This window comes from Polyodon spathula, chromosome 4 (genome assembly GCF_017654505.1).
Source record: "Polyodon spathula isolate WHYD16114869_AA chromosome 4, ASM1765450v1, whole genome shotgun sequence".
In the NCBI taxonomy this organism is placed as follows: Eukaryota; Metazoa; Chordata; class Actinopteri; order Acipenseriformes; family Polyodontidae; genus Polyodon; species Polyodon spathula.
In genome coordinates, this window is record NC_054537.1 from 68,101,289 (window position 1) to 68,121,404 (window position 20,116).

The 20,116-nt window shown below is 36.2% G+C and overlaps 1 pseudogene; it reads right to left on the reverse strand.

Moving 5' to 3' along the window:
* Positions 1–10,579: 10,579 nt before the first annotated feature.
* Positions 10,580–10,693, reverse strand: LOC121315205 (annotated as a pseudogene).
* Between the last annotated feature and the right edge of the window lie 9,423 nt (positions 10,694–20,116).

Sequence of the window (20,116 nt, forward strand, 5' to 3'; positions counted from 1 at the left end):
TCCAAAAGTAAAATAATTCCAAGTATTATTATTGCACAAATATGAGTAAATGTTAGGCTAACTGCATAATAAAAACTGACAAAAGACAACACATCAGTCCTGGCTGTGAACGAATAGAAAGGTTCAGTCGTTGCAGCACTCTTCAGTCCTTCATTACTCTTCAGGTCCTTTTTCATCACATTCTTATATTACATTCTGTAGGCCCTCTGCTCTCCAATCAACAACTTCTGAGATGTTAAATAAAACACACTTTGATTCAATTTTCCATTTAATTCAATAACAATTATAAAATTTTTCCAATTCATAACATGTTTAACCTTCTGACAATTTTTATATATAGATATATATATATATATATATATATATATATATATATATATATATATATATATATATATATATATATATATATATAAAATGTCTATTGCTATGGACAGTCTACCTCTACCCCAGGATTACAATTTAATTAAGGCATTGCTTGTACATGATTGCCGACTTCTGCTTCTGTTATATTATGACAGTTCAGGGCGTTGCCCACCAAGCATTCCCATCACAATCTTTGCACTGTTTCTCTGGAGCTATCAGATAGATACCAAGACAATGTTATTAGTATGGTCTGTGGCAGTGTGGTAGTGTGAAAGCCCTGCTGGTACACAGGTGTGTGTTTTGTGTGGGGAATATTAGGTTAGCAGGGAGGGGGTTAAATTTCTCCCTGTCAAAACACGTAGTAATGTGGCTGGACCCGATAAATGTATAAAATAAGTGTTCACGGGTGTTAGAGGATTAGTGGAATTAATGTTGGTGGTAGAGGCTGAGGTCCATATTGTGTGCTCCTTGCTGTGCCGTCCTGTCTTGTTTACTTTCGTGAGTTTTTATAAACGTTTTTGTTTAGGCCCTTGTGCCGTTTATTTTGTTAAGTGTGTTTTGTGAAGTGTTTTGTCCATGTTATTTTTATTTATTAGTTTATTAAAAGAGCACATTAGTGCAATTTAATTTGCAGCTTTTTTTGTCTGAGTCTCTCTCCCTGCCAATACAATCTGGGCTGGCGCTACCACACCACATGGTCCAACATTTACTCCATAATAAGCTGATTGCATTTGAATTTTGGGACCAGGGAGTGTAATTAACAATATTTCAGATTACTGAACCCAGGTCTCAGGGCTGGATGCCGACGTGGATACTAATGTACAAATTAATTGAGAAACTTCCTCTAGCAGCCATTATGGAAGGCTCTTCTCTACTCGTTATGCTAGTAAGGATTGCAGCTAGCCAATCAACCTGAATGCAATTCCACCCTGACACGTTACAATATGTATGATTTGCATATAGCTGCCAACATTCAATGTGAGTCAACAGATATATAACACTATATATCCAAAATACATTCACAGCATTGATGCTAACAGATTATTTTACATTGCTGAGCAATTCTGTATTAAAGTTGAACATGCAAATAGTAAAAAAAAATAAAATAGAAGGCTTTATACATTTGTAAGTAGTAGTGAACTAATATGCATTTTATTTTCTCAAGACCCTTTAATTTTTCTGAATATTACCTAAAAAATAGTAGGTAATGTCTTCCATTCAACCCCTTATCTGTGAGATGTATGCAACAAAGTTAAGCACTGTGTCTTCTTTATCCAAACTGCTATGACATGATGATGGTTATTCTTGGCTAATCTTGTAAAGTTAACCTTTTAAAAAAAGTGTGCATATGGTTGGGAGAGGGAGGTGAAGGACTGGGATGGGATGGACAGCAGTGTACAGGACTGTAATCATCCTAGTGCTGTCCCTGTCCATATCTAATGTAAGGTTATAGGAATATCATAATCCCTTCTCTGAGCTCCTTTGCACTGAAGATGATGACTAAATTTCCAGTGTCTTATCACACACTCACAGGCTGGAACTAATACAAGGGGTTCTGAAGGAAACACTGCATGAAAAGTGGGGATGAGATGATCAGATTAACAGCTATTGGATTTGTTCGCGCTGGTTGCAATCGGAGTGGAGCAGGCGTTGTTCAAAATGCCCATGGAGATGCAAAGCCTTAACCAATCCTTTCACCCATTTAAACTCTCTTGGGGTTGAGGAGGAGGTGGTGGGGTGGGTGCGTAAGTAGGGGAGACAAAATTTAACACTTTGGGGACTTGGTAAATGTATCCAAGGGGCAGATACCGTCAAAGGCAAGTGGGATTTACACACTATGCAACAGGATGCCTGAGTTGTTAGCAGTAAGGCTTTTTGTCCAATGCTGTGTGAAGGTTTTTCAGTAGTTTTCCTCTACCTCTCTTGTAGAGAAGTGTGTCCTGTCTGATAAAGAATAATAACAGCTGAATACCTTGTAGGTCTCGGAATCTTCCCCATATAGCACATAAACAGAAAATCAAAGTCGTATTTTGTGGGAAGGTTCGTTTTATAAAATACCTACCACTGGTCAGGCTTCTTAGTAGTGTTATAGTTGTATTATATCCCTTATGTATTATGTTTGGTAAATGTTTCTTTAAGGCAACATATGTATCTAATAGATTAGTTTGTCAATGTGGTCTTTCTATGACGATTACATTGAATTACATTACATAATGTATGATTCTTGAAGGAAGTAAGGTAGTTACAAAATTAACTATTTTAGCACATTGCTTAGAAAAACAATACTTATATGCCGAGCCTTCTCAGAAATACATATGCAGAAAATGTTATTTATTTTTTTAAACAGTTCTATTTAGAACAGATGTAAAACATATTACACAGACTTTTGCAAAAACCTTGTGCATACTATAACTTGTGTGGAAGCTGTGATAAATAAGGATGTCATACCAAATTTAATACAGATCAAAAGAAGTCAGTACTATGATCAAGACATTTCTTTACTTAGAAGATTTTTGCTAAATAATGTTTTAGACAAATGGTAAAATGTATAACAACATTTAAAGTTATGTCATTGAAAGTCAATTAAATATATCATTACCTGTAAATTCAGACATGGAAGGATTGAAGATCTGAAATGACTGCATGTCAATATTTATGGCCAAAGTATGCATTTTTTAAAAAAAAATATGAAGTATGCATCACTACCTTGTTGCATAGTGCTCTGGAATCCTATGCTAAGTCATTTCATTAGAGTTAAAAATAGCAGCTCAGCACAACAGGGTCGGTCGATAAGTTAATGGCACAAATCAATAGAAAAGATTTGGGAGAGATCTTAATTAAAGAAACAACTGCTGATACAAATTATGTTTTCAATGTATTGATATCACAGAGGGCAGGAGGTTGTGTGTAGATGAGCATTGATCAATGTGCATAACATTTGCATCACTTTTCATCATCCACCAAGATCACTTAAGGTTCTCGTCTTTTGTTGTTTACTTACAGACGCTGCTTGGGAAATTTCAAGACACTGCCAGCCTCCTACACCTCCCTCAAGGTGAATTGAAGGTCCAAAGGTTTAGTGTCTGTTTCTATAGCTACACTATCCCTTCAGGACGCTGCATTAAATAATTTTTAAAAAGGGGTTTTAACACGTATTGTCATTTTACGTAAGAGAAAGGAGGATAGAATCTATCTACTATAAAATACTTAACCCATAAAGATCCTGTGCTTGTTATCAATTCTCTGCATACATGTTAGCAGTGTTACATTATTTGGAAATTTCTTCTTATTTACCTCATAAAATACTTCTTTGCAAGATGCCCCCAGTGTTCTTTAGGCATGCAGGTTTGATTTTGAGGTTGTGGTTTGAAATAGCATGCCAAGATTGAGACAAATGGTCAACATAGCCTAAAATTCCTAATGTAGGTAGGAGCTAAGATCTCTCTGTGCTTACACAGGGCAAATGAGGAAAGCAGCAGAGCCTCCATTCTCCAGTGAGCAGTATAACAATAATAATTAAAGGGAAGCTGAATTGATGGATCCCATTAAAAGCAGCAAAAATCCTCCAGTGGCCAAGCAGCACAAACATCCAAAGTCAATAGTTTGGATTCCCTGGATAGCTTGGACTGAGACCCAGTTTAAAGAGACATCAATCTGTGATGTCAGCAGCCAGCTAATGAAGCTTCAAAGAATCAATATTCAAGATCCCCCTTCTGAAAATAAAGTAATGTACCGGTATATGTTAGTATTCTTTTTTCCCCCAGCTCCAATTCTGTTAGTTCAGCATACAGACGTGTGTGTGTGTGTGTGTGTGTGTGTGTGTGTGTGTGTGTGTGTGTGTGTGTGTGTGATGTATGCTTGTATGTGTATATGTATGAATGCATGTATGTGTATACATGTGTGTTTGTGTGTGCAGGTTGAGAACATTAGGACATTTACTGTATATTAGGCTCTCTTTTTTCAGAAATCACAGTGAATTGAAAATTCATGCTTTGAACAATGCCCAGCCAAAGAGTGTAAACATAAATACTAAATTGCAGACTAAGATTATCTCCTTTAGTGGTTACCAAGAATAATGGATCTTCATTTTTCATGTTATTCACTGGTCCAGATAAACTTTTTTCAAACTATGCATTCCATAAATACTTATTAAATAGGACATGACTTTTGTCTATATCAGACTATTTTGGCTTTTTTTTTTTTTTTTTTTTTTTTTGTGATACTGTGACTAGGAACCTAGTGGATCATTTTTGTCCTGATTTATGATTTTTGGAATTTTAATCACATAGTGCCCGTTAATTTTAATAATAATAATAATAATAATAATAATAATAATAATAATAATAATAATAATAATAATAATAATAATAATGTAGCATTTTCAGGTACTCCTGGGACAGAGACTGCAAATAAAGGCACAAGCCGTTTATTATTTACAATTATTACGTTTATCAGAAAATAAAATCATAAGATGAGGGAAAGGGAACTGGGAGTCGAAAATGAAAATACATGATTACAATTAGTAGTAGTATTGGTTTCTTTTGATCCTTTTCCTCTCTGTCTCAATCTCTCCCCACACACACCCCTCTTTGTTACGCTTGTTTTCTCCAAACTCACAGTCTTTTTCCTGCACTCTTTTATATGCCCTTGCTTCCCCCCATCTTTTGCACCAAACCTGCACCTCAATTCTCCTCCACACACATCCACACAACCCCTGCACGCAGGCACACCCAATGCAATCCCTTATACACCCTCTACACTATCCTGATTCTCTTCTCCCTCACCCACCTTGCAAATTTGTATTATATCTATCAAAATAGCCACAGATTACAGTGGGCCCTATTCACAAACATTTAAGTTTGTATTTATTTTTATTTTATTTTATGAAAATGAACTCCTAACCTAAATATGTTTTCAAGAACCATAGACCTAATTTAAATAAATCAAATATGCATTCAAAAACATTCCTAAACAAAACATTATTTAAATATAGAGGACTGAACACACACTGATGATGGGTGGAATTTCAAATGACACAGAGGAAAAACTGCCATGGATGCTGAAGCTGTAGCTGCGGTGAGTTTGTGTACTTGTTATATGTGAGGCACACATATTCAACTCCGTTTTCATACCCTTGCATCCAAATTGTACCAGATTAAGTTGAAGATGAAACCAGACTTTAGGCACCAATCGGACCGTGGTGTCAGGGGACAGCGCCTCAGTTTCCCGCAGATTCTTCAATTCCAGGCTGGTAATTTGGGGGGTGGTGTCTGGCCATGTCTTTACCTGCTTTTCTAAAAGTTTTCATGACTGACAGGAATATGTTCTTGTTGGTTTTAAACTCGCTGTCAGCAGAGATGTTAAAACTTCTACTGTTAAAATATCTATTTAGTCCAGCTCAGCATTATAAAACTGGAGACTGAATACTGGTCCCCAGCTGAACTTTTGCACAGGCATAAAATTTCCTTATGTTGTTGCGATTTTTTGGACTTATTTCCTAAGTACATTAACAGCCCATGCTGTAGGTTTTTTTTTTTTTTTGTGTGTGTGTTTTTCAATCTTTGCTTTCTTCTATTTCATTTAGTGATTATGTTATGTGTCTACTCTTGATAGTTACTGATGCACTTATTTTATTTGTATTTTTTTTTTTTTCAGGTAGACAGCTGTCTTCAGTCATAAAGTTGGTATTGTATCAGTTATGTGGAGTTTCATCTCCAAGTATATTAAAGGAAAAAGGTGGAATGTCACTCATTTTTGGCAGTGGTTTTGTAACTAACGAACAAAGAAAATGACAGTTTGTCATGGAATTTAGAATGTAGTGGTGCGTAGTGATTTATTCAGTGTGAAGCGGCTCATTAGTATGCAAGCCGTGCTATACGCTATATATACGCACGTCATGTGATACTGTTTAACCAATCAGAGGTATTTAGTATTTAAAAATAAGTATTTAGTATTTAGTATTTAAAAATAAGTTCTTAAGTAATGTAAAAGAAGCTTTTATTTCAGATTAGGGGCTGCAAAACTTTTTATTAATGACCTCTATGCTTCTAATAAGCTCTTAATTCATGCAAATTAAACCTTCACTTCAGAATAGGGGCTGCAAAACTCTTTACTAGTGACCAATATCCTCCAAATAAGCCCTTTATTGGAAACAAACTCCAACGGATATAGTGCTATCCATGCATGGTCGACTTTGTTTTGCTGCTTTGTTACCAAGGTATTAATCACATACAAGCAGCTAGTAGGACATAATTTGTCAAGAACAGTCTTCACTTCAGTATAAGGCATGCAAACCCTTTATTAATGTCCAGCAACCTGTTAGTAAGGCATGTTTGATAATAAGCATAAGTACCTAACAAACCCTTATGATGAGGCTATACATGATGTATTATGTGCTAATTAATCACAAATAAATACGTAAATGCCTAATATGTAATGTTTAAAATAAAGTGTTACTGGATTTGATATGTACGATACCTGTTACTTTTAATTTGAAAGAGCTAAGCTGTAGCCAATTTCATCTTTTTCAACGCTCAGTGTGACCCCGAGGTCACAGGGGATTACCCCCACCTCCAAGACTATACCTACAGCTTATGCTTAAGGTTTCTTTTTTTTTTCTGGTGCCTTTTATTTGCTATTTTCTAAAATCGTTTTTTTTCTGGGCTTTCACGTTTTATATAAAATGTATTGATTTCTGTTACTTTCCAAAAACATTTTCTGTCACAATATGTATAGTAACTCGACAGTACTTGTACACTTCAGTTGTACCTTCTTTCCTTTGTTGCATTCCACAACCAAATCCTTACGACCACGGGTATTTTCTTCTGGGGGTTTTTATGTTTTTAGGCTTTTTTTTTTTACATTTCGCCACAATTTGCTATTCTGTTTTAAATTATAGGAGCGAGTATATTATCGAACTGTAATATAGCTTTATATCTCCTGAGCAAGGACAAGCCTCAGGATCTAACTGTAATGTCATTTTAAGCATCTTACAATCCTCCAATAGAAATGTAGGAATTTGGTGCCATTCAGTAGCCAGCAAATAGGGACACTGCCCAACTGCTCTGGGAGTTGTTTCATTTATTTTTGGTAGGTTTTTTTTTTTTTCACAGGGAAAGGGGTCAAGTCAACATGAACTGAGTGACCATTTCCAGTCTTTCTCTGGTGTTTATTGGGGAGGGGGGTATCGTTTTTTTTTTTTTTTTATCGGTTAAAACTGAAAATCAGAATATATTGTAAATGAAAAACTGATGCCGGCAATTATTTATAAATGTTAGATACTTAAAGATGGGGACACACATTTGATCACATTCCCAAAGCATCTTCTCTTGTGCGAAGTTTGAACCATTTTTAAAGAAATAATCAGCACACTAGTTGTGTTACGTTTTAGTTACAATTTTGGATAAGTAAAAGTTTAATTAATCTGCGGCCTTGAGAACTTATATAATTATTATTATTATTATTATTATTATTAGAGTATAATAATATATTATATAATAAATAATATATAATATAATAGATTAGTTATCTAGCACCACTTTGATAAACTTAACTAGTTACAGTGTTGTTTTTCTCAATTAACCATTCAAATTGAGACAATAAATGGCAGCTTTTATAATACAATATAATGAAAACATAACAAGACATTGTGTTTTAACTTTATTATTTAAGTACTGTCACACATGTAAGAAACTGAAATAAATACTTTGTTGTACAAAATAACTACAGACAAATCACCTGCCATGGTTTGCTAGTGGAACACTATCAAGCCACATACAAGAGAAGATGTCTTTATTCCTTCTTTATGAAATGTATGGATTATGCTATTCAGCTCAATATGTATAATATATGTCATATCAACTACACTGGTGCATGTAGTTCTGCAGCTAGGATTTGTCTACAAAGGATTGGGGGGAATCATATAGCTTCAATCCATAACTAGTGTTGACTGACCCCATGTATAAATCTCACAATGCTGTCTGCCTCACTAAGAGGGTACAATGAATTGTGGTGAGGGTTTAAAGAATGTGGGCTGACCTGAGTTAGAAGAATTGGCAGTGTTTATCATCCATCATTTAATGTATATCTGAGCATACATTTGACATGTCCAAAGACATTACATTTACAATAAAAGGGGGTATAAACACACCTCTTATACATACTGAACAAGTTCACAGTTTTTGACAGCTTCTTTCAACTATTAAATTGATTGTATCCAGACCTTTTACATTGACAATGTAGTTCATTTTTTTTCTTATACTATATATATATATATATATATATATATATATATATATATATATATATATATATATATATATATATATACTTTTTTAATTTTTTTTTTTTTTTTTTTTGGATGTACACAAAAGGTTTACATGCTTACAATATTTATTTCATGGTGTTTTGAACAAAAGAACACCTGGGTAAATGAGGGGCACCAAGTATATTGAAAGCCAGGGCTTCCACACAGGTGTGGCTCAAGTGTTAATTAAGCAAATATATCCCAGCATGCTTAGGGTCATGTATAAAAATGCTGGACAGGCCTGGTTACATATTATTATGGCTAGCATGGCTGCAAGAGAAGACCTCAGTGACTTTGAAAGAGGGATGATTGTTGGGGAGCGTTTGGCAGGAGCTTCAGTGACCAAGACAGCTCAACTTGTTGATGTTTCACAAGCAATGGTGTCTAAGGTGATGTCGGCGTGGAACTCCAAGGGAAATACGTCATCAGCAAGGGGCAACAGTGGGCAGAAGCGCATACTACAGGATCCTGATATCCGTGTATTAATTCGAAGTGCAAGGCAAAACAGACGAGCAATTGCAGATCAATTGACTGCAAATTTCAACCTGGGGCGCGAGCAATGCCCCCATCCGCAGAGCACATTTGGTTGCCCAATGGTTTGATGAGCATGACACTGATGCTATCCATATGTCATGGCCTTCTCACTCAATAGATCTGAAACCAATCAAGTATTTATGGGATATTCTGAAACAACATCTGAGACAGCGTTTTCCACCTCCATCAACCAGGCGTGATTTGATTGACTTTCTCGTGGAAGAATGGTGCCGCATCGCTCTTGCCGAATTCCAGAGGCTGGTAGATACTATGCCATGGCGCATCCTGGCCGTACTGGCCTCAAATGTTGGCCCAACGCCATGTTAAGTGACTTAACATTGGTGTTTCCATTTTTTTTATATTGGTGCCCACCCCTAATATATATATATATATATATATATATATATATATATATATATATAATATATATATCATATGATTTGAAACTGCTATAGCTTTGTATACGAAATATTGTTTTTGTTTGTTTTATATTTCAGGGTTATACAAAGGTAAAATTTAACTTATAGTCCTACAAAATGTTAACTAACTTGACTGAACTGCATATGCTTTGTAACATTGTGTTTGTTTGTTTGTTTGTTTTAATATTTCAGGGAAATATGTTTCCAGTTTAAATTGAAACTACAGGATGTCTTTTAACATTACTTGAACATTAGAGTTATATGCTTGGTGACAAAGCCATAATAGATCACCCTTTAGCCTCAATAAGTGAATCATCAATGATGTAGTTGAGTAATACCCATTCCCCAGTTGGAGTGTATCACAATTAAGCAGTATCTATTTTTCTTGTTTGCTATTTCCCTTTCTGTAGATAATTTTCCCATGTGCAAGATAAATCAATTTCACTAAACTCAGAGGAGAGTATTTTTTTTCTTCTTCTTCTTTGCTGCAAGGTAAGGGCCTTGTTGTGTGTTATTGTTTAGAAAAGTGCTATGGAAGGTCTCACATCTGTCTTTGTTAAATGCTTGTTATAGCCTTGGACTTCCCATTGCACATACCTTCTCAGTGAATTATTGCTTGCTACTGAGTTATCACATCCTACATATAATCTTGTATTGACTATTCTTATATACATGGGTGTGTGGGTAGAAAATGTTATATAAAAAAGAGCATTTTCTTCTTCTTTTTCTTCTTCTTCAAAAGGAGGATGCTAACAGGAACAGTCATTTAACTGATTTATAAAGAAAAAACATAAAAAGGACTATAAATTAAATATTTAGTTGCTGAAGTGCACCATAAAGGACAGTACAGAGCATGTCATTTAGTGCTGACTGGTTGACAAAGGCCATGATGTCCACAATCAAAGAGACCCTCCCTGACAATCTTATGCTTCCTGCTCTTGTAGTTGACCAGACAAAAAATATGGAACACTTCACGAATTTGCGTGTCATCCTTATGCAGGGGACCATGCTCATCTTCTGTCTAGTAGTTGTATTGGATTATTAATTGTATTTTGTATTGATTTATAACAGCAGAAGATTGGTATACCATCACCCTAAAACATGTAAATCTCTGACTTATGACTGCAGATTTTAATTGTACTGTTATTTTGTAAGATTATAAGGGGGATCAAAAAAAAGTAGGATTCTATAAATATAAATTAGGCTGCCTTTTAGATTTGCCTCTGTTTAAATCATAATAATAGACCCCTATTTGTTGGTTTTTTTGTGGCAAGCCTAGTTAGTTCAGTTTGAACACGACCAACAACATACTTACGGGATATGCCTGCTATAGGTAGTTATTCACTGAGCATTTTATTTCACAGCTGCCAATAGGCCCCTCTGTGGGGTGACGTCCTTGGTCCCGCCTACCGAGGGATTAAACAGTCAACCCATGGAGACCATTTTCTTTTTTGCCTCTCACCTGTGGCTCCTTTCCTCACAGCCTGCCTCACTTGCTTTGCAGACTGTCTGTATACACTGTCTGTTGTGTGTGATCGCCTGCCTGTGCAGTATTTATTAAGGAGTGAGTGTGTGTTGTCTTTTCAGCCTACACTCTTAGGGAGAACACTGTTCTTTCCCCGTGCTAAACTTGCTGTATCCCTGCCATTGAGTGATTCCGCTGGCTGCCATCCGCTCAGTTTTGGCAAAATAAAAATAAAAACTAATGTTATTGTGAAAACTGTTGTTGTTGTGTTCCCACCTTTGTGTTCACCCTGTCGCACAGCCTCACTTTGTCTGTGTTTGTGCTGTATATTTTTGCTGTGTGCAGTGTAAAAAAAAAAATAAAACACAACAACAACCAGTCAGCCATGTAATTCCTCCACTGGGGCTGTGTTCTACCTGCCCTGCAGTCGGGTAGACCTTGCCAGCTGCCGCGGATCACCCCAGGGAGTCAGGCCTAAAAAAAAAGTGTGCTCTTCCCCTTTTGTTTTTTCATTTGCCTATAGCGGCATCCTTCAATCTGTGTGTCTCCCTGGTGTATACTGCGTGCTGACTAGGTAAACACGCGGTTACGGTAGGCACTACTACATTAGCTGCCCCCTGGTGCTTCAGTACTTTGATGCACGCTTAGCCCTTGGTACTTTGGTGCCTCAGTGCACACGGTGCTCATGTGCACGGTACTGGGTGCACATGGTACTCGGTGCGCATGGTGCTCAGTGCACTCAGTGCACACAGTGCTTGGTACACTTGGTGCACACTGTGCTCGGTGTGCGCGATGTCTAGTACCGCAGTGCATATAGCGCCACATCCAGCACACCACTTTGGCCCTTGGGGATGAGACCTTTTGCGACACTCGTTCACAGTGTTTGGTCGGTGCACGTGGCACTTAGTGACTCAGTGCATGCATAGCTTTGTGCACACGGTGGCCTTGGTGCTTCAGTACCTTGGTTCACGTGTTGCTTAAGCAGAAAAGTAACAGCAACAATACATTGTCTAGCCATAAGCAGCGCTGTGGTGGGTAGGAATTGTAATATACTGTAGGTAACTGTTCTATGGATCGGGAATGCTCACTAAACACATTTATACTCACTTATACTCATGAAAAAGAATCATGATAATAATTACTTCTGTCCTGCTGTGCTAGATCTTGAAACTCAGTTAATTTGAGTCATAAAATAAATTAGTTACCAGCACTGAAATAGTACTTTTTATCCAATGATTACAATCTTAAGAAAAATACTATACAGTAACTTAAACCATAGGTCGGTTAAATTTATTAGATGGAATGGTTATGACAAAATGATTAACAGTTAATAAAGTGCTGGTGTAAAATATTGACTGACACAGTATTATTCATATAATTTCCGCTTTTCAATGCTTCTTTCCACCAGCAGGGAATTAACATTATCACATCAAAGGCTTCCCATCAACTGGTAAAAAAAAAAAATCATTTAAACAGACGGAGGCTGCGATTATTCAAACTAGGTTATTTGCGCTGTGTATATTATGATATCATGGTACAACTTAATTTCCCTGCAATTGCTGCCTGTCACTAAAATAAGTACATTTGCCTTCATTTTATCAGCCTCATTGTGTCAAGTTGGCAGAATACATAAAACATGAAATCTGATAAGAAGGTTATGAACACACAGGGAGTAATGAATGAGTGAAGGAAAAATGATTGCAAGACTGATGTTGGGAATCTAAATGTTTTCCTCATAAACATTTGTTTTTTTTTTAAAGTAAGAAGAAAAAAATTCAAGTTTGCACAGCACTCAGTGGAATATGAAGCTTATCAATATGACCTCATGGCTGTATTTATTTCCTTTTGCTTCAAAGGCTGAAAGACAAATTATCCAAGGATGACTTAGTGCCTAAAGATGTCATATTCTGTAAAACAGTTGTATCAGTGGAAACATTATGAGTGGCGCAACCTTCTACCAAGCAGCAGCCAATAATCTATCCGTGGTTTGGCCTGGCAGATTAAATTACATCCATAACAGTGTTTTAGGTCTACATGATAAACAGTCCACTTGTCAATTTATTTTTTCCTTCACCAAAAAAAGTGACTGGTGTTTGGGATGGGGGTGGGGGTAGGAGTAGGGTTAAGGGTATGGGGTGGTAGGAAGGGAGCCTGTATAAGTGGTTAAAGACCAACCACATCATTAAATGTGTTGCATAAATTGTGAGGGTCACAGAGCACAGTGCTCGCTTGCAGTGGCTCCAGCTGAATCAAATAAAGCGGCTCCTAAAGGAGGGTGGGAAAGGATCTGTAATAAAAATAATAACAGAACACAGTACTCTTATGTTGGGGCTGTTATTTGCAGACAATCCTTGTTAATTCAGAGTCAAATTAGTCCGGATCCCCGCATAAAGGAGAATTACGTATTGTCCAGCCGTGATAAATTTTCACTTGTGCTATCAAATAAAACCTAGGGTTCTGACAGCCACTGCTGTGAGCGGTTCATTAAAATGTCTACCTCATGGGAGACATTTAAAAATGTGTAACATTTTCTTTCCTTCAACGTTGGTATTAGCTTTTATTGGAAAGAAAGGCGAAATGGTTTAATGTGTGGAGAATGTATTAATCCTTCGTTCAAATGAAAGCCCTGTATTCAGCCTTGACACTCAATTGCTTCAATTAGTAAATGTGTTTGCTTCCTAATTTATGAAGAGAACACCCAGTTTTGTGCACAGTCATTTTAGACTGGATGAATAAGTAACAGAACATCTGGTTTACATTTTCTTTTTTTTAATTTTTATTAAGACAATCAACAAATCATCAAAAGATTATGGGCACTCCAAAGGACAGATATCACTTTGTCAGAATGACAGCGACCAAGGAGGCACCAGCCGGCACCAGCTACATCTTCAGTGGGTCTCCGTAGGATGAAGGGAGGCAGCCAGGGAATGTCTTGCTTTGAGATGGTCAAAGCGGAGAAACAGAAAATAATTAACTGAAAACACACATTTATTTGTTCACTTTTATCCCCCTCTGATTTATTTTGAAGGTACAGCCACATCGCGATTTATGTGCATTTTTATTTACGCGTTTTTGGAATAACACGGACGTTGTATTTATACAATTTTTATATATTCACGGACGTTTGTTTGGAATAATGCTGTTTGCGCGCCACGCAGTCGGTAACCCAGTAACCCCCACCTCTCCAATACCACCAGCACCAGCAAGCCATACCAGCCACCGTTCAACATAAGTACAGTAGCAAAACGTTTCATTTAAAATTGTTTTTCTTATTTTAGTTCTCTTTTTAGTGTCTTTATTATTGTCAGTAAAAAATAAGCAAAGTTGAAAATAAAACACAGTGAAGGAAATAAAACGAAATAGTATGAATCTGTTTTGAGGCAGCGTTTCCCCTAACCACTTACCTTCCTTTATTTCTTATGGGGAAATTAAGTTTGATTTACGCGTTTTTGAATTACACGCCCATTTTCAAGAACGCATCTACCGTGTAAATCGAGAAGTGGCTGTACTCTGGTACCCAAACGTTGGCTAAATATAAATGTGTTTCTTTTAAAGGGATTGCAAGTGTATGGTTTATTTATTTATTTTTTCTTTTATGAAACTTTAACCTTCCAGCTGCTTACCCGACGAGTTTGACGTGCTGCACAGGCTAGTCACAATTTGTGTGGTACTCACAGTTGTCTTTTCCATGACAAAAATGCAAATGTTTTCAGGGCCAAAATAATTCTGTGTAATTCATGTGCTAAAAGAGCACAACTGTCCCTTGGCCGTTTCAGAAGTACAACGTCATAATGGAAAAAATACAGTACATCATGGGATTTCATACAGCACTGTTTATTCCTGAAGGCAACACATTTAGAATCGTAATAAAGGAAATTATTATGTAATACAGTTCACGTGTAGTCATCTTTTGGTAAGTTGCATTTTCCAAATCAAGTTGTTATGTACAGTATTACTACATCATATGTTAAAATATTACCCTTAATATGAGGCTATATTTGACATTTTATTTGTAGTGTACAGTACCTGAAAGCAGATATACACTTGTGTCATGTTTTCTACACAGCACTACTTGTGGTCTGCTCTGTTTATATTGTGATTTAGACAGACACCGCCTGGTTTCAATAAGAGGTAAACTTAACACATGCTGAGACACTTAGGAAAGTTAGCACCTTTAAATAAGTATGGTTTTTATATTAAGTCCTTCCATCGCGGTATTAGGGGAGATAATTTGAATACGTTTCCATGGATAACCATTATTAATTGTATGTGAATGACTCGCATGCGGCATCTTTTTCAATGCGATTCGTTTTGTGTGCAAAGTCATTTGCCGCTGGTTAGTGAATATAGCAGATGTACAAACCATGCAGTAACTGGCTTACTGTGTGGTAAACTGGTTACTGCTGTTTAGTGCACAAGGCCCTATGTGTCTAAACAAGTTCTACTTTGTAAAAAAGTATTTTATGTATATTTTAACTATCAGGAGTGGCATGCAATAATTTATTTGTCGTGACTATTGGAAAATATAAAGTTAAGGAAGTGACACCGGTGTTTGTTAGGGATTTAATAAAGGTACAAAGTTATTAAAAAGCCAACTAATTGTAATATTAGCTGCATACCTGCATAGGAATACAGTGCTCCCTCGCTATAAGGCTCTCGGTTATAACGTGCCTCAGATATAACGTTCCAACAGCATGTCCCCCAATTCCCTATACTAGTGATTCATGCAATATTTCTACAGTAACTGTAAACAACTTCTCAGTCTAACTTCCATTTCTGTCTCTCCTTTTTGATACAGTATCTGAACTGAAGAAAAGCTGTGCTGGCATTTTATAACGCAGACATCTTATTCAGCATACGTTTTATAACGAAATAAATATTAGGCCTATTACGTGGTTATCTTTCCTAGTGTATTTACTTTTTTACTGCGAGAGGAGCTACAGCTTTCTCTGGAAGACGGGACGCTTCAGCTTTGCATCAGCCCTGCTCCAGCAAACAAACCTGGGACCTCATCCCTCTTCCCCTCACCCGACCTGCTCTCCTTCTCGCATTTGGTTTGCTTGTCTGTCACTTTGAACTCACCTCCCAACTGTCGTTTAGCCAGGCTATTTATAGTTTAAAAACTGCTAATTAAAATGGTGGGAATGTTACCTTTTTTTGTAAAATATATGACATTGATTACATTGTGCTTTATGCATGGTTAATTCACAGAAAGTTATATTTTTGTTTCACTATATGTGCATTATAGAGAGGGAGTTATTTTATTTTGTATTTTAGTCAGATATGTGTTGCTGTGTCCCCCACGGTGCCCCCCCCTCCCCCCGTTTATAACGCTGTTCGGTTATTAACGCTCACATTGTGTGCCCCCCAAGACCCGAGCGAGCGAGCGAGCACTGTACTTCAATCATTAACATTCAGGTTAATTTGAAAGATTTTTTGATATACAAAAACAAATACATACATTCAAGGAAATGCTTTTAACAAACATTGTAGTAAAAGCTAATGGGTGAATTTTTAAAAATGCAATAATTAAATTACAAAAGTGAACATGTTGGTTGCAAATATTAGAAATACAGAAGAAGACTATAGGCTCAATAAATTAATGGGACACTTTTTGCACTTTTTTTAAGTCATAGCACCAAGGCATTACGTAAATATTATTGATTCATATTACCATGCAGATCACTTTATGTATGTATGTATTTATTTATTTACAACAAAGTATATGTCTGTAATTTTTTGGAAAAAAGCTTTTTGCAGCAAAGTGGTGTTTTGGAAACACAAGAATGGAAAAGGAAGTGAGAGTTGCAATTGGGTAGTTTGGACATTTACATGTTTTTTTGTCTTCCTACATTTCAAAGCAGGCTCTGTCTCCTTATCACTTGCTTAAAAGCAAGTCTTTCCTTTATGTATGTCCTTTTCTTCTGTCTCTGCATAACTTGAAATGATTTGCATGTCCAAGCAAGTCCATAAAGAAGTAATGCGAGTAGTTTTATTTTCTCTTTGCTGCTGGGTGTATTATCTGTGTAAACTAGTGCTCCCGCCAAGCTAGTTAGTATGGGCCGTGTGTATTATGCTGGTGTGCAGTTCATGTTAACAAAGGACAGGACAAAGATGTTAAATAATTCTCAGTTTATTTGCCATAGTCCACAAACCTTACTCACGAAAAAAAAAAAAAAAAAAAACATTTCTAGTATAGAGCAGAACTAGTAATATAACTCAAGAGAGCGAAAAGGGTGATGGGAGCATGCTGTCTCCTTGGACAGGCCATAGTCCACGTTTACTCTTATTGAAGCAACAGCACAGACTACTGGCCTGCCAGGTGTACCCTTTAAATAACCCTGTAGGGAAACATCACCTATCAGGCAGCAATGGGTTTGGTCTGCATTATCCCAGGTAAATAACCAACTTACCCAGTCATGCATTGCCATTCCCCTGCAACACATATTTTGTTTCTTACTGAAGTAACAATGTGTATGATGGGTTGTAAATTTTGCTGTTAGAAATTTGAGAACCACTGCGCTACAGTATACTGAACACAATGCTTGATTGAACCTGAATGAAAATCAGGTCATCTCCTTTCTACCTTGCTAGGCTGATGCAAGCAGGACATGTGTCATTGTCTCTGCCCAGCAACAGTATGGAAAGGAAATATAGAAAACATACATACAGGACCAAAAAATGAAATGCAGTTCCTGAAATATGCAAGATACTTCATGAGAGGACATTATTATAGAGTAAGGCTGGTCAATTCATTGAGTCTTCTTTTAAAACATTTTCAGTACTTCCGATATTTTCTTGTATAGCAGAGCTGAAGCCATTCATTTATTCAAAAGGCTCTAACCAAAAGATTTATGTTGACTGTGCTTCTTTTTACTGTAGTGAGAACCCTGACTGCTACATACCAAGAGATTAAAAACTATAATACAGTTTAAAGGTCTTTTGTGAGGCAGATATTGTCTCTTTGCTGGTATTGTGCCTTGAGGAAGCAGAGCTCTTTTTAAGTAATAATATACACCAAATAAAGAATTAGATTTAAAAAGAATAAGGAACAACAGCAATAACAGCAGACAATGGCACACAATAGCAGTTATCTGCTTGCCCTGCAGACGAAGGATGAGTTTACAATAACGTCTCTGCTAGTGTTTCACAGTCAAGGTCAAAGCAGCTGTCATGCCTTTCAATACCCACTTTATTAATTTTTCTACTTGGTATTTTGACCAGGAATTTTCCACCATCATCAATTAGTCAACGTCTTTCTTAAGCTTTTATAACATATTGGTCTTCAGTCTTGTGTTGATATGTTGGTTACCAAAACAAACCTGCCACATGAGTAAAGTAGGGTCCACTGATTTCATAGCTGCTTGTCCTTGAAAGGAACCCCTAAACAGTCCACATTTACAATATCAGATTATATTATATTATTGTATTATATTATAAAATACACAATAAAGAATAATTGAATGAATATCTGTTATAGGTAGATATTGACCAGCATGTCCTTAAGTACAACAGCCAAGTGTAACAGCTTTCACCCTGTAATGTAGTTGAGGTAAGGTCTTTGCATTTGACGGAATTCAAAGACAGAGTTGCAGCATTATCACTGTCCACACCCTGAAGGCCCAGTTAAAAAGGTAGGGATTAATGAAATGCAAAATTGACTGAGATCCATTGTCTTACAGTAACCCCATAATCATGTAATAATTACAATTACAATAGCTTATGCCCCTATAAGTCTTCTACAAAAGAACATTACTAGTATACATAGAAAAAGCATTGCTCATATACAGTAATGTAATTAAAAAAAAAAAAAAAAATACATAAAAAAAAGCTTTGGTTCTTTCAGTGTGTTTTATTTGTGAAAGGAAAAGTTACCAGGCATATAAATTTTTTTTTTTTTTGTGAAAACTTAACACACACACACACACACACACACACACACCACACACACACACACATAATATATATATATATATATATATATATATATATATATATATATATATATATATTTATATAGGTATAATCTTATTTAATCTATATTTAATTTTGTTTAAATAATTAATTTAAGTCAGATATCAGCTATAGATTAGAAGAAAAAAAGGCAAAACTACATTCAAATACAGTAAGTTATTTTCTACCATATTTTGTGAATGCTTGTAAGATTTTGTGATGTGTTTTTCTTTTCAGTCTATTAATCACTGTCTCCTTCATGTACCAGGACAGGGCACGGTAGGTAAGGGATCAATAGTAGAGAAGACTACCAAGAGGAAAAAAACAACAACAACACTACAGTAAAAAAAAAAGTACACTAATGTAAGAAACATCATACCAGCATAATTAACTAGCTCCCAGAACAAATGTTTGGCTATACCGCTTCCAGATCATTGGCAGGGAAAAGCCTTATACTGTAACTTTCAATTGAATTTGTGGTTGCTTACCTTGATGATTAGAATATCTCTCAGCTGTACTTGACTCTGCGTGATGTCGCTGATTTGTAGGTTCTGTCCCGATGGTGCTGCTGAATAAAAATTAAAAGTCCTACATTTTGAGTATTCCCATCCAACGGATCTTAGGAAGATATAACACCACTGAGTCTTATAAGCACATGTTTAAAATAAGTCTTATTACAATATACATGCTGTCAAAAAAAAAGTCTTTATTTTGCACCTTACAGTGCAAAATACCATTACAGTATCTAAAAACTTTTTTTTTTTAGCTTGCCAAATATTCAGTGTATTCTATGGTGGTAGTGGAATGGTATGAACTATTTCTTCTTAATGCCCAACACATTTCTGTGAAAAAATCTGTGGGGTGGTGTTTATTTGATTAAACAATCTGTCCCCAGTTTCCTAAACATGAACTTAGAATTTCCAGTAAATACTGATGTATGTGTAATAAGGACAGTGTTTGTAACCTAACTGTTTTTATGTTTATTGTGCATTGGATGAGACTGTGTGCTTGTGAATAAATATCTGACTAGTACTAACTATGTGATTTTCCCTGACCTCTACTTTGTGCCACTAA